Source organism: Pelobates fuscus, chromosome 8, assembly GCF_036172605.1.
Source record: "Pelobates fuscus isolate aPelFus1 chromosome 8, aPelFus1.pri, whole genome shotgun sequence".
Lineage (NCBI taxonomy): Eukaryota > Metazoa > Chordata > Amphibia > Anura > Pelobatidae > Pelobates > Pelobates fuscus.
In genome coordinates this window covers 34093891-34108321 of record NC_086324.1, presented here as the reverse complement: position 1 = coordinate 34108321, position 14431 = coordinate 34093891, and positions in this window count along the sequence as shown.

Below are 14431 nucleotides of genomic sequence, written 5' to 3'. Positions count from 1 at the left end.
CTGAAAATAAATAAAATGTAAAATGACTGTGGCTTCTATTTTTTTTGTGTTTTTTTTTCTTTCGTTATTTTTTTTGTTACTTGGTGGCCACGAGAGACAAAACCCGCCCTGACGAGGAAGGCATGAAAATAAAAAATTATACATTTTTGTTAATTAAAACAGAAAACGTGAACCATATTTACCGTTATTTGCTATTCCCGGGTATAGGCCATCATGGCAGCACTACGTAAGGGTATAGATCCTCCCACTACTGAATTGGTCTGGAACACCAACTAATTAAATAATAAAAGGAACGCCGTGCTATACAACGCCACGTTTAGTGCCAAACCACAGAACAATGAGATTTTAGAAAATTGGGTGGGAGGGGCCAGTGCTGCCGTAACCGATATTCGGGAAAAGAAAATATAGGTAAGTATGATTTAAATCTTCTTTTTTTTCCAGGTGTATCCACGACAGCGCTACACATAGGTAAGACCCAAAGTGATGTCACTATCAAAAGCCAGTTTATTTTCCAATAGAGCAGAGACTTGAACGCCTAGCGAACTGAGGCTCACACCTTTATCAAACTGAAGGAACTTGGTGGTTATAACAGATTACCCAGATTTGATAGTAGGCAGAAGAAGTAGACTGCCTCCAAGCCCTGAGAAAGGTTTCGATGAATGGTTGAAAGAAACCGTTCTTTATAGGTGTTGTCTCTCAAGTTTCATACCATCAACTTCAAAGAATGAGGTGCTTGATTGAATACAGTTCCTCTGTGCAACAAATGATGACAGCTCCAACGGAGGTTCCCTGTATAGCTTCATCAGGAGATGAAACTATGAGTGTCTGGACCAGTGTGGGATGACCACTAGATTTACCGCCTGTTCCCATTTAATCCTCTTCAATAAAATAAATATGAGTATAAGGGAACACATAGCCAAGATTGAACTTTCACTTGCAGAACAGGGCATCCTAGTCCTCTGCCAAAGGGTCAAAAGTATGCTGGATCCAGGGTTACTCGAAATTTGCGCCTTCTGGGCAGATGCGCCCTAGGCGACTGCCTAAGTCGCCTATAGGACGGGCCGGCCCTGCATACACACACAAACTGACACATGCAGACACACACTCTAAACCATACAGACACAGACACATCCATAGACACATACTGACCCACACAGATACATACTGACCCATACAGACACACACTGACCCATACAGACACAGACAGATCCATACAGACACACACTGACTCATACAGACACAGACAGATCCATACAGACACACACTGACCAATACAGACATACACTGACCCATACAGACACAGGCAGATCCATACAGACACACACTGACCCATACAGACACACATTCTCTGAAACACATACATTAACCCTCTTACCTTAAAGGGACACTATAGTCACCTGAACAACTTTAGCTTAATGAAGCAGTTTTGGTGTATAGAACATGCCCCTGCAGCCTCACTGCTCAATCATCTGCCATTTAGGAGTTAAATCCCTTTGTTTATGAACCCTAGTCACACCTCCCTGCATTTGACTTGCACAGCCTTCCATAAAAACTTCCTGTAAAGAGAGCCCTATTTAGGCTTTCTTTATTGCAAGTTCTGTATAATTAAGATTTTCTTATCCTCTGCCATGTTAATAGCTTGCTAGACCCTGCAAGAGCCACCTGTATGTGATTAAAGTTAAATTTAGAGATTGAGATACAATTATTTAAGGTAAATTACATCTGTTTGAAAGTGAAACCAGTTTTTTTTTCATGCAGGCTCTGTCAATCATAGCCAGGGGAGGTGTGGCTAGGGCTGCATAAACAGAAACAAAGTGAGTTAACTCCTAAATGACAGTAAATTGAGCAATGAAATTGCAGGGGAATGATCTATACACTAAGACTGCTTTATTTAGCTAAAGTAATTTAGGTGACTATAGTGTTCCTTTAATTTCACATATCAGTGCTGTTCATGTGTTCTAAGCATTTTCAGTTCGCCTAGTTGCCTGGCGGCGGATCATTCTCCCTGTCTTAGTCCCACTGCTATGCTCCTGCCCATTTCTCCTCACTTACAGGGCAAGGGATGAGAACGAGCTAATAGTGCGCCCTTGCGTAGCCGCCGCAATGGATGTCTGGCAGGGGGCTAGGCATTGCAAGCTGAGGTGAATCATGGTTAGCCCCGGACCAGTTTTCTACCGGGCGCTAGTTAGCAGCCATGTAAGTGCTCCCTAGGGCCTGGTAACATGGCCGGCGGGCGCTCTAAATAATTAATACAGCTCGATAGGGGGGTGGCTAAACGAGCAGTAAAGCCACTACCTACGGTGCCCTAGGCGGCCGCCTAATTGGCCTATAAGAAGCGCTGGCCCTGATTGTCCTAGTGCCCCAGTGTATGTAATACTTTGCTCCTGCTATGCTGTACGGGAACAGTTAACCTGGTACTACAAAAGGTGGCATCCGTGCAAAGGTGTCTTGCCTGTAATAAGGTGCAGCGGTGGAACTACAGGGAGTGCTGGTGTTGTGGTTACACCAGGGCCCATAGAGTGGCCCGTACAATTAGGCCCGTGCATGTGTCTTCAGGGGCCCAAAACTGTTTTTGCACCGGGGCCCACTCTACGTTAGTTCAGCCATTGTGCAGCAGCTTCCCCGGCACACAAGCTCTGCCCCTGCATGGAAGATCGCCTCCCCGTACGCAAGCTCCGCCCCCAATCTCTGACTGAGACACACACACAGACATACAGTGACAGGTACACACTCTCTGACTTAATTTAAATCCACGCCCTGTCTGCCCTCTTGGTATTCCAGCACTCACTGGGCATACATTGTTTAGTAATTATGTGGCTAGGTGCTGCAACTGACTGTCTAAATTTATGTCAGACCCAAACTTGGGCTTATTTATCTGGTTAGCATTTATGGTACTGCATGTTAATTATTTGTTTTTTTCACTGTCCGTCACTACTTACGTTGGTTTAGCCCTTTCTGTGCTCCACACGAGCCTAGTCAAACATTCTTTAATATTATGTTGGTCATAATGACGTCAGGCCCAAACTTTGGCCCATACATATGGCCATGATAAATTTATGACAGGTCCAAATTTAGGCCTATACATGTGGTTAACCTTTATGGTACTGCCTTGAGGACAATCTGTCTTATTTCACTGTCCGTCACCACTTACATTCTTAGCCCTTTCTGGGCAAAGGCCGCACAGGCCTAGTGAATCGTACTTTAAAATTGCCGGGCATAATTATGTCTGTTAACTACTGTATGCACGTACGCTGGTTCTATTGCTCATACGATAATTTACAAATTGTTTAATATTATTATATTCTGTAGCCCTATAATGCCTCTAACACATGGTGCAGGCATTTGATAACTGAATGTTTTCTTTGTTAGCTGCCACATCCGGCCCACATTCAGCTGCTCATGGACATCAAACTTGCATAAGTTCGCTTCATGTTCTACCACTCAGGTTCCTCATCAGCATTTTAGAAATGGTTCACATCTCTGACATTCTGAAGAAATTCTCTGTTACACTAACTTGTTTCAATCATGTTTGACCGCATTTCAACAGGCACAGGTATTGTAATTACTTTTACTGTCATATTCATACGATCCACATACGTTCAGTTTATCTCATGCAGTCATGTTCATTAAGCAATAAAGTTATAGCTTATGCTAATATTACTGTTATTCTACGATTATTCTAGCATGTGCCTTTGCCTTCATCCTTATTCTTTCAGGCCAAGTATAAGTATTTATCATCCTCCTAAGAGTACCATAAGTATGTAAGTAACTGTTTGTTTTATATCTCATTAAACTCTTATGTATGGCATATGGCCACTAAAGCTTTTTGCCCACTGTTGCATTCTAGAGGCATGGGCCTCAGTTCCCGTTATGAGTTGGTCTGCAGATACCACGATTTTTTGGATCAGTGCGTATGTATAATACTAAGTGTATAAGAGTTTACATACGGTCTCTATTTTGTTCAACATTTCATACACTTGAAATTTATTAGTAACATCATCAACATATCTCAGTCCTATACAAATGTTCCACAACTGCAGAACCTTTTTATTTTTCGCATCCTACCTGTTACCTGCATTAATTACAGCACAGATCACACAGCCACCCTGTAATGCTAGACCCAATCGGGCCTTCCCAGACCCGCCAGTTTATATATATATATGTTTTCTACACATAGTCCTCACTAAGAATTATCATGTTTGTTCATATGCCTGGCAGTAGGCAACCAATCTTGTCCTATTCCGGCATCTCTTTTGAGTATTTTCCATTACATCTGTCTTGCAGGGGTTGCATACTACCCCATTATGCTACATGTTATCAAGAACGCACCTCTTGGCCCTCATTAGGCATTCTTCTTGAGTAACTGTTATTCCATCATCACCTACATTATCTTTACCTCACATCGGTCAACTTGCATCTATTTGGGTGGTTTCCTTATCTCCTTCATAGGTCTCAGATTGAAACTGTGCACATAGCTAAAGTTGTAAGTAAATATGATTATACTGGTCTTGTTTCAGGCCCTAAGCCTTCACACGTGGCCTTTGTAGGCCTTCATTACATTCCCATCATATGGCCCTCTGTGGGCGGCATTATGACATACCACCCTTCATGGCTGCCTGGGGTGTATATGTATATACACCCCATACATATATATATATATATGCTAATCCTTCTAACAACATTTCATTACATCACTTAGTCTCGCTAGGCCTAAATCAACCAGCCTATATGGCCCTATCTCGGCCAGTGACATTCACTAGTAAATTAATCCCTTATTCTAAGCATTGTGTCACTTTATTATTGCACAGTAATAACACGTATTATGTATGAAGTCACCTACATCAGGACACTACATACTCTTCGGCATTTGTGACACCGAAAAGTGTCCTTTGGCTTTGACCTTAGATGGTCTACACTAATTACTTTGTTATTACCCATCTAGCCTAACTGATCATCCTACCATTCCTATAGACCTGACCTTACACAGGTATTACACAACTCCAATACCATGATACAAATATCCTTAATTTCTTCATTCCATATATCTATTCCCCTTATAGAGCTATATTTCTGTATCCTGCCTCTGAGGAACTATTCTCCAGCTTCACTCTTCCTATACATTTTCCTATACATTTTCTCCTTACTTCTCATATTGGGCCGCTTCGATCTTGCACAGTATTTGTAAGTAATGGGTGTTTAGTCACCTCCTTCATGACACTATAAAATATATTTAGTGTCGGTTAAAATTACCTTATTCGCTTCATGCTAGTACGATAGGCAGGTGATTTTTATGTGATTGTTTAACCCCTTAAGGACCAAACTTCTGGAATAAAAAGGGAATCATGACATGTCACACATGTCATGTGTCCTTAAGGGGTTAAATTCTCAGGCTGTTCTTTCGCATACGTAATTCAGTCAGTGATTCTATTCTTGCTAGGCTTCATGTTATATTGAGTTACGTGCATATCCTTACGTAAAGTCACTCCATGTCTACCATATCTGATAATCTGCGGCCGATTGTCAGATATGGTCATCTGTGTCTTTATTATGCTGTTCAATTTCCTTCAGTTAGGTTGACAACTGTTGTCCCTAGAGTAATTTGGTGTTCTGAACTCATAGTACTTATTTTATCTACTTTTCTGGCACAGACTGTTGATAAACAATTGTTCAATGTTAGTAACATAGTTCTCTGGGGTGACTCTCAGGTTTTGGTTAATGTAATCACTGTACACGTATTTCTTTGCCCTTTATTACATATTCACTTATTACTATCAACTTTCATTTATCATCCAGGTATAGTCTATTATTTAATCATGTCACTCGTGAATTATTTCGTATTTCACATTTTCTATAACCACAAAAGTGATTTGCTTTTATATACCTCCCTAAGTACAACAACCACTGCTCTGCAGAATACTATAATTAGCTTGGTCTGGCTGTTAGGGTACCCTAGGTGGCCATAGGTAGTTTTTGGCCTTTTGTGCCATTACATCGCTGTCCCGTGAGGTCAGCTTAGCAAAGGTATTTTGCCCCTCGGGCCAAATCATAGTTACTGCCTCACTTCTCCGCCCTCTTGACAAAGCATTTAGGGCCTCATCAGTCACGGCCAACTTATCATATATCTCTTTAGCTCTCACTGACAGACCAACACCCGCCATAACGCTCAGTGGCAAACCTACCCCACGTGCCAAATCATAGGGAGAGCCTTTAATCGCCACTTGGCAACAAGTTAGGTTCCCAAGTCAGTAATTTAGCTTAATTGTTTTGCCACTTGACTTAATAAGGGTCAGCCACTACCTGGGTGTTATACAGCATCTCCCATTAAAAACCTGTTTCTTTCAGGTATGGTTATAATGTTGATAAATATTGTATATTTAAGTATCGGTTACATAATGTCAACACATAATATGTTGTAAATTATTAAACTTTTGCCCTCTTTTTACAGGCCTACCCGAACGTCGGTTCCCGCACACCACAACCGACTTATGCCACTACTACTATACCTCGACTTATTGTCCCCAACCACAAATAGAAGGCTAAAATGTTAAACAAATATCAGCACACCAGTTAAGCCATAAGACTTGCTTTTCTCACAGAAATCACACATTTGCAGTGATGTTACTACTGCAAAGAATTCTGGGTGGGCATCTGCAAATTAGTTCAACAAAGAATTATATATATATATATATTTTCAGTTATAAAATACACATTTTATAACTGCCCCCCTACTTTTGTCCCTGGCCCCTTATGTGCCCCTCTTAAGTATGAATCCTGGAGACGCCACTAGTCCCAATCTCAGATAAAAAGGGTTAATTTTGTAAATGTCCTATAGTCTAGATGAATTGTCGGGTACTGGACCTGTTGCAAGCCTCGCCGATGTTTCAGGCAGGGATATAACCCACGACATGAGAAACTTCCCAGTCGGACAGATGCAAGATTTAAATTTGCTTTTCATTATGAAACACAGAAGCGATAGAGCATAACATTATCCCTAAGCAGCTGTCACTGGCTTCAGGGAATGTTGCCATGAAAAAGTGGACCTAGAGAGGTCGATGAAAAAGGATAGGTCTGACCCTCAGACTTATAGGTGGGCAATTCCAGGGTAGCAGCCTGCACAAGTTGTTTATTTGTTTTGAATTTGTTTATTAGAGTCGCAAGAGTGCGTAGGAAGACATTTTATGAATCGGTAAAAATAAAATTTCGTTGCCTGTGCAGAGGCATTGAAGTCAAAATAAACAAGCAATACATAGATAGGTGAATGCACTGTTAGGCTGAGTGGTCTTACTACGTTACGCAGGCTATTGCTGGTGGTGCTATTACAGCTAAGGAATACAGAAATTGACTCTTTACATAGAGCTCGGTATTAGCACCTCGTAGGTTTTGATTCTAACAGGCGAGTTTCAGCTATCATCAAACATAGCGCAGTACATCTACAAAAGCATTACCCTACACTTCATTGCAAAGGCTGATTCTGTCTGTCTGACAGGGCCGTCTATAATATGAATAGGACCCTGGGCAAAGAATTTTCTTGGGCCCCCTAGGCCCTGCCCCTCCCCGCCCCCCCCCCCCCCCAATTACACCCAACCCCAATCACACTGACAGACCTTCTGACACATACACATACAGACAAATATATTAAAACATTCGCAGATACATACTGACACACATACACTGACACACAAATATATACTTAAATACATTCAGACATACTGACACACACACATACATACATACACTGACAGATATATTGACACACACACAGACATTCTGACACACACACATGGATACTAACACACACAGACATACTGACACACACAGGCATACTAACATACACACCGACAGGCATGCTGACACACACACACACACTGACATACACACAGACATACTGACATACACACACACACTGACATACACACACACACAGACATACTGACATACACACACACACAAATATACTGACATACACACACACACAAACATACTGACACACACACACACACTGACACACACAGACATACTGACACACACACACATACTGACATACACACACACAGACATACTGACACACACACAGACACTGACATACACACACACATACATACTGACATACACACACACATACATACTGACACACACACACAGACATACTGACCCACACAGACATACTGACACACACACACAGACATACTGACACACACACACATACAGACATACTGACATACACACACACAGACATACTGACATACACACACAGACATACTGACACACACACACAGACATACTGACACACACACACAGACATACTGACACACACACACACACACACAGACATACTGTTACACACAGACACATTTAGCCACCCTCCAGGTTCTTACCTTTTCCTGGAGGGTGGTTTCCCTGGGATCCAGTGGCAGGCTGAGGCAGATGGGAGTTCTCCTCTGGAACTCCCCTCCTCCTGCCTTTCTCCTCCCGCGCGGCTATTATCTCTGGTGGGAGGAAGTGACGCGCGGCACTCACTTCCTCCCAGCCGATACAGGAAGGGGCCCGGTCGCGCTGTTTAAGCGTCACAGCGCCCGACCGGGCCCCTGCTCACACATGCTTAACGAGTGGCCCTTAGTGCATGGGCCACCCAAGGGGCCTCCTTAGTTGGCGGGCCGGTGCGGCTCTGTGCAGCCGCACTGCCGGGTACATGGGGGCTGCGCAAATCGCGGGGCCCACGGGGCAGCTGCTCTGGGGCCCCCCAGGAGCAACTGGGCCCGGGGCAACTGCCCCGTTTGCCCCGCGTTAAAGACGGCCCTGCTGTCTGAGCATGCGATTAAGTTTCCAGTATAAGGAACCTTCTTTGTATTTGGGCTAGCACTATCTTCCTATTGTTCGCTTACAATATGTCAAAGAGCAAGCGGCTAATTATCACAGTGTGACTGCCTTTAGATTCTATATACATAAAACATATAAAAAACTTAAACGAATCATATGAAATGCAAACGGGCTCTCCCAATAAGGAGAGGTGGCATGTTTAACACATTTAACTTGCTGTACTCAGTATAGTTAACATGAGTGCTTTAACTCTTTTGTGCATAGTAAATCATAGTTATGAGCATTATGACTATGTTTTCATGATTTGCGCAATATGTGTGCTATGAAGTAGGTATACAAATAGTAAAAATAACTTGCAAACATTTAAGCATTAGGAGTATATTTGTTTTTTAAGCTGCTGTGCAGTAATAGATAATGGAGCTATCAGGTTGTCATGTACACGGTAGTAAGCGACTATACCACCGTTTTCCTTCTATAGCGCTTCTATCAGGAGCATTAAAAACAAATCAATAAGTCACTTAGGATCCCATCTGGGGCTTTGGACAACTTGGGAACCCCAAATAAATTTTCTAGGAGGAGGATTTTGGCCTTAGAGAGTGATAATAAGGAGGTCAGCAGTCGCCTAAAGAAGTGAGAGACTTCAGTATCGACGTTGAATCCTGAGGTTGTGCTGACAACGAGAGTATTCAAGTGCTGCCACTTTAGCCTCCATGATCAGGTTAACTTGTTTAAGCTTGTCTACCTCCATTTGTAGATCTGCATGCTTGCCTTTCATAGTATAACTGTCCTCCTCCACAGCCTGCATCTGGGCCATCATAGTGTCCATGCTTTCCAAGACAAGCGCAATGTCTGCAGCAAACAGGACTTTTTTACTCCTTGAGGAGGTTTTGGATGTCCACTTGGCTCACCGGAAATTGCTCCGGGGTAGTAATGTGAGTTGACGGGGTACCCCATGCCCAACATGGGCTATGGGTTCATCTGGGTAGCTGTCATCCAAAGTGTAGTCAGTCTTTCTGCGCGGGCACCATCTTGACAGGCCACGGCTACTGAGTCACTTGCAGCAAGGTACCAATATCTTTGTAAGCTATAGTGGTCTCACTCTGGTGATATTTGGATTTTCTTCCCATGATGGTCAGAGAAATACAGTGGGTAAAGCCCTCAAGTCAGGAACTTTATTTTGTGTTCAGTTGAATATCGACTGACACATATTTTTTTTCATGTTTGATTCTGAGTTCTACCTCCAGAGATGTGGGACTTTGATGGCAGCAAATAGGCTACATCCGTTGCCAACCTGTAGATGGGTTGGTGGTAGGAGTCCCACATGTATGTATTTTTTTTTTTTTTTTAGCAACAGTATATTGATGTTTTGTAGTTGGCTTTCAGGGGAGGTGAAGTTTGTCTACATAAAGTTGCTGAGTTGCTTTATGACCATGATTTTAACTTGAAATTCACCATGAGTTGTAGTCTGACTAATATTTTGGATTTTAATTTATTTGTAGTTGATGAAAATATTGTGACGTTTAATCTTAGGAAAGAAAGAGCAGGCAATACATTACTACATGCCTCTTCGTGTCAGGACAATTTCTCTGCATTAAGCTTCATTGTACAAACTTCCAGAAATTTGTTGAGGAATTTTGTGAACTACAAAAGAGATATATGAAAAGAGATACCCTGAACGGGCTGTAAGGAAAGCATTTATTAGAGCTTTGCGTATGAACCGGATTCATTTTATTAGAGAAACATCAGGTTTGAAAAACCCTTCAATTCTCATGTTCGCAATAGAGCAAATATGTTACCTGCATTCATCACTACATATAATCCTTTGTTTAATGATATTAAACATGTCATACAGAAACATATACAGTTACTTACTAATGATCCTGGGTTGGAGAAACTAATTGAACAAAACAATGGTGAATGTTTGCGCCTGGGGAGTTTGCTCTCTCCTAGTTTGTTTACCAAGAGGATGAGTACTGGGTCTTCCTGATTGTCATCAGTTTCTATGTACGTTTGTGGAGTAACCCACATCTGAGTTGCAGTTATGTTGATATTAATGGGTGTTTCTGTTCCACGGTCACAGGTAAGTATAAAATACAAGAATGTTTAATTGCAACTCTAGGCATGTAGTTTACATCCTCACCTGTACTAAATGCTCTATACAATATTTAGGTAAGACCATACGCCCCCTAAAATCAAGGATCAGGGAGCATAAAAGAGGGGCAGAGTAAATGACCCCAGTGGCTAGGCGATTTGAGGAATGTAATGCTTCAGATTTAGTTTGGGCAATCTCTGCCTTAGTTTTTTTTTTTATTTTTAGGCATAGAAAACATTAAGTGTTCAATATTAGGGGGGTGTCGAAAATTTCAGACTTTAAAGAAGTCAAATTGATATTCCATTTAGCAACTAGAAGAACAACAGGCCTAAACTTTGAATGTTTTGTCCCCTATACTGTGAGGTTGTGAGGCTTTGATTTTGCTTAATGTAGAAATTAGAGGTACATTTAGCCTGAGTTCTTCTTTTGATAATCTGTATACCTTTATTTGTCCCCTTTAAGGGGCATATGAGAACAGTATAGTTTGTTCTATGAATATGATATCTCTGGTGTGGATACACCTTTCGATCATTGGCATTTGGATTGTAATAATTATTCATTCAATAGTCTTTTGTGAAGGTTAGTTTTGTTTAGGCCATCAGTAATGTTATGCCCATGGGGGGCATAAGAGTGGGAAGACTATTGGAGCAACTGGATTAGATGTATTGCTATATTTATAACAGATTTAAGATTTAGGTATTGTTTCTCACCTTATCTTTATAACAATGGGTTTTATCAAAACGTGCATATTTGATTTGGTTAACCTCTAGCTGCTGCCTCCTACAATGTTTCTTTTTCATTAGATACAATGTTTGAACAACTTGATACTTTTTACTGATGTATTAACCTTTACTTTGTTAAGCATTACTGTAACATGTAACGTTACTTTATTATAATGTTAAATAATGGAGTGATTCCTATATGGAATGTGTATTCACGCTGTGTAACATTAATGCTTCATTGATTAAGGAATGCTTTTTTTAATGAGAGAGAGAGAGAGAGAGAGAGAGAGAGAGAGAGATTATATATATTTATTGTATTGTGCCGTTTGGCGAGTGCTCATCTTTTCAGCATTCAGCATTCAGCATCTTTTTGATGATTTATGTTCTTTTAAGTATTGTTTATTGGATGATATATTTATATTGACATTTAGTTGATATTTCTGTTTACTCCCCCCCCCCTTTTTTTAATCTTACAAGTTTAAAGGTATTGGGTTGTGTTTATTGCCTTCAGTCCTACAGCAAGTTTGGTCATAATTTTGTCTGTCGGCGCAGGTGAGGGTCGCTTCCAAATTGATTGTATATTGATACGTTTTGGTGGTGGTGTGTGGTGTTTCCTTGGTCCAGACACTGGGAGGGTTCATTTTAGTTCTCTCCACTCTTGGTGGTTAGGGTTCACGCCATCCTCTTATCCTTTTCCAATTCAAAACGTGAGTTGTGCTTTAAACTGGTACTTATGAATACGTGCCTATTTATGCAATAAACTTGTTAGGTATGAGGGGTTAAGATTTTTTTTTGATTGGAGACTGCAGCAATATGAAAATGTATCTCTCTGCTTCAGATTAGTTTAATTCATGTGCTTCCAATCACTCCTTACCTCCATTGTGACATCCTTAGAAGTACCCAGAGCTGAAAAACGAAGATGGTAGCCCTGAGGCAGAGCTTTATGTAAGTAACTACCTTCATCTTGCCCGTCACTCGAATCACACAAAATCCAAGCATTTCACCTTTCAAGGGCCTTTGCAAAATATGCAAAACCTCCCAAAGTGACAAAACCACTTTGACTTACTTAGTAATGTTTTTTTTTTTTCCAATATGCGGTCACAGTTTAGAAAGTCAACCTGTTAATTACAGCTTTTTATTTAACGTACAGGGTTTATTTACTAAACAGGGAATTGTAGCAAATGGAAATATACATTTAGACTAAAACAACGGTGACTGCAGCTGAGCCGGATTATTTTTACAAATCATCTATTAAAGCCTAAATTACACAGTTCTGATTTTGATTGGCCATAATCTGGAATAGAGTGAATAACTCTTAAAATATTTATAATGGATTGGCAGACATGTTTTAGCTTAGCTTAGCTTAGATTATTTGCATCTTGTTTAATTTCTCAAAATATTTTTTTCTTTTTTCAGATATACCGATATCTTTCTGATGTGGGTAATTTTCCTACAATTGTCTGTAGATGTAATTTAAAAGAATACTTCAAGCTCCATATCCATAACAGTACACTGTAGTGGTTATGGTGTTAGGAGTTCTCTGGCCCCTATTGTAAATAGTCAAACTGTTTTAGAACAGTTTCACTGCTTACCTGGGTTCTGTTGGGCTTCAGTCGCTGCCACCTCTCTGCAGCTAAGAAAACTGAAAGATCCCTCTTAGGAGATGCGATTATTTCTCCTAAGGGGCTTGCTCTTTGGCTGAGAGCATCCGCTATGCACTGCACTTTGCAGCAATATGGGAGTTTTGTACTGCTTTACGTTTTTTTTTTTTTATTTCTTGTCTTGTCTTATCTTTAACGGCTCTCCTTAAAAAAAAACACTCCAGCAATATAAATATATACATTTATTTATAATACTGGAATGTTAGTGAACTTCTGAAATGCTGTAAGAGTTTAGAGTGTTCCTTTTAAGGAGCACTCCAAAAATCCAAAAAGTGAGAGACGCGCCATGACTCCTTCCCATTACAAATTGTCTAACGGTTTATGAATGTAATTTATTTTTATATATATATATATATATATATATATATATATATATATATATATATATATATATATATATATATATATATATATATATATATATATTTTAACTTTGGGTCTGCAACCTTTTAGTGGTTATAATGATTGGAGTTTATTTAACTACTTTTCTAATCTGTATTTCTGATAGTGACTTCTGCAAACAGGAGGCATTTTGGTGTCTTATATAATGTTTCCTGCCTTGTAAGAGTATCGTAATGGGACAGGTCTTAGATGGATGCGGTGGGCAGAAGCCCTAAATATCACTTGCTTCCCATTGAGAATAATGCATGCGAAAAGTATGTTCTGGTGCTGTCTGGACAACTTTGGGTTTAAACAGCTCAAAAACGGTTTAACCCCCTAAGGTAAGTCAGCGCTCAGGACCTGAGATTAAGTTAGGGTGCGCAGAGTGTTGCTTTAAGCAGGAATTTTGGACGCGGCCTAAGCATTGTTGTTTTCACTGCGTATTATGCCCTAATAAAAAAATAAAAATATATTAAATTATTATGCCTTAATAAAAAAACAAAACAAAAACAACATTCTACTATGTGGAGTTTGCAGTTCTCCCACAATGGTGCTGTGGTAACAAAGTAAGATGGCAGACTCTGGCTCCAGTTCAGCATGTTGGATCATAAATCTTGTCTTCTTAGGATTTCTTTCGCTCTCCATCAATGAGATATTTAGATGGATTTGACCGTTGCAAGAGATCCCTCGGTATTCCAATTTAGAACCATTATCTAGATGTCAAGGTGGCTGGTGGGCTGTCAGCCCATTTCGTAGAT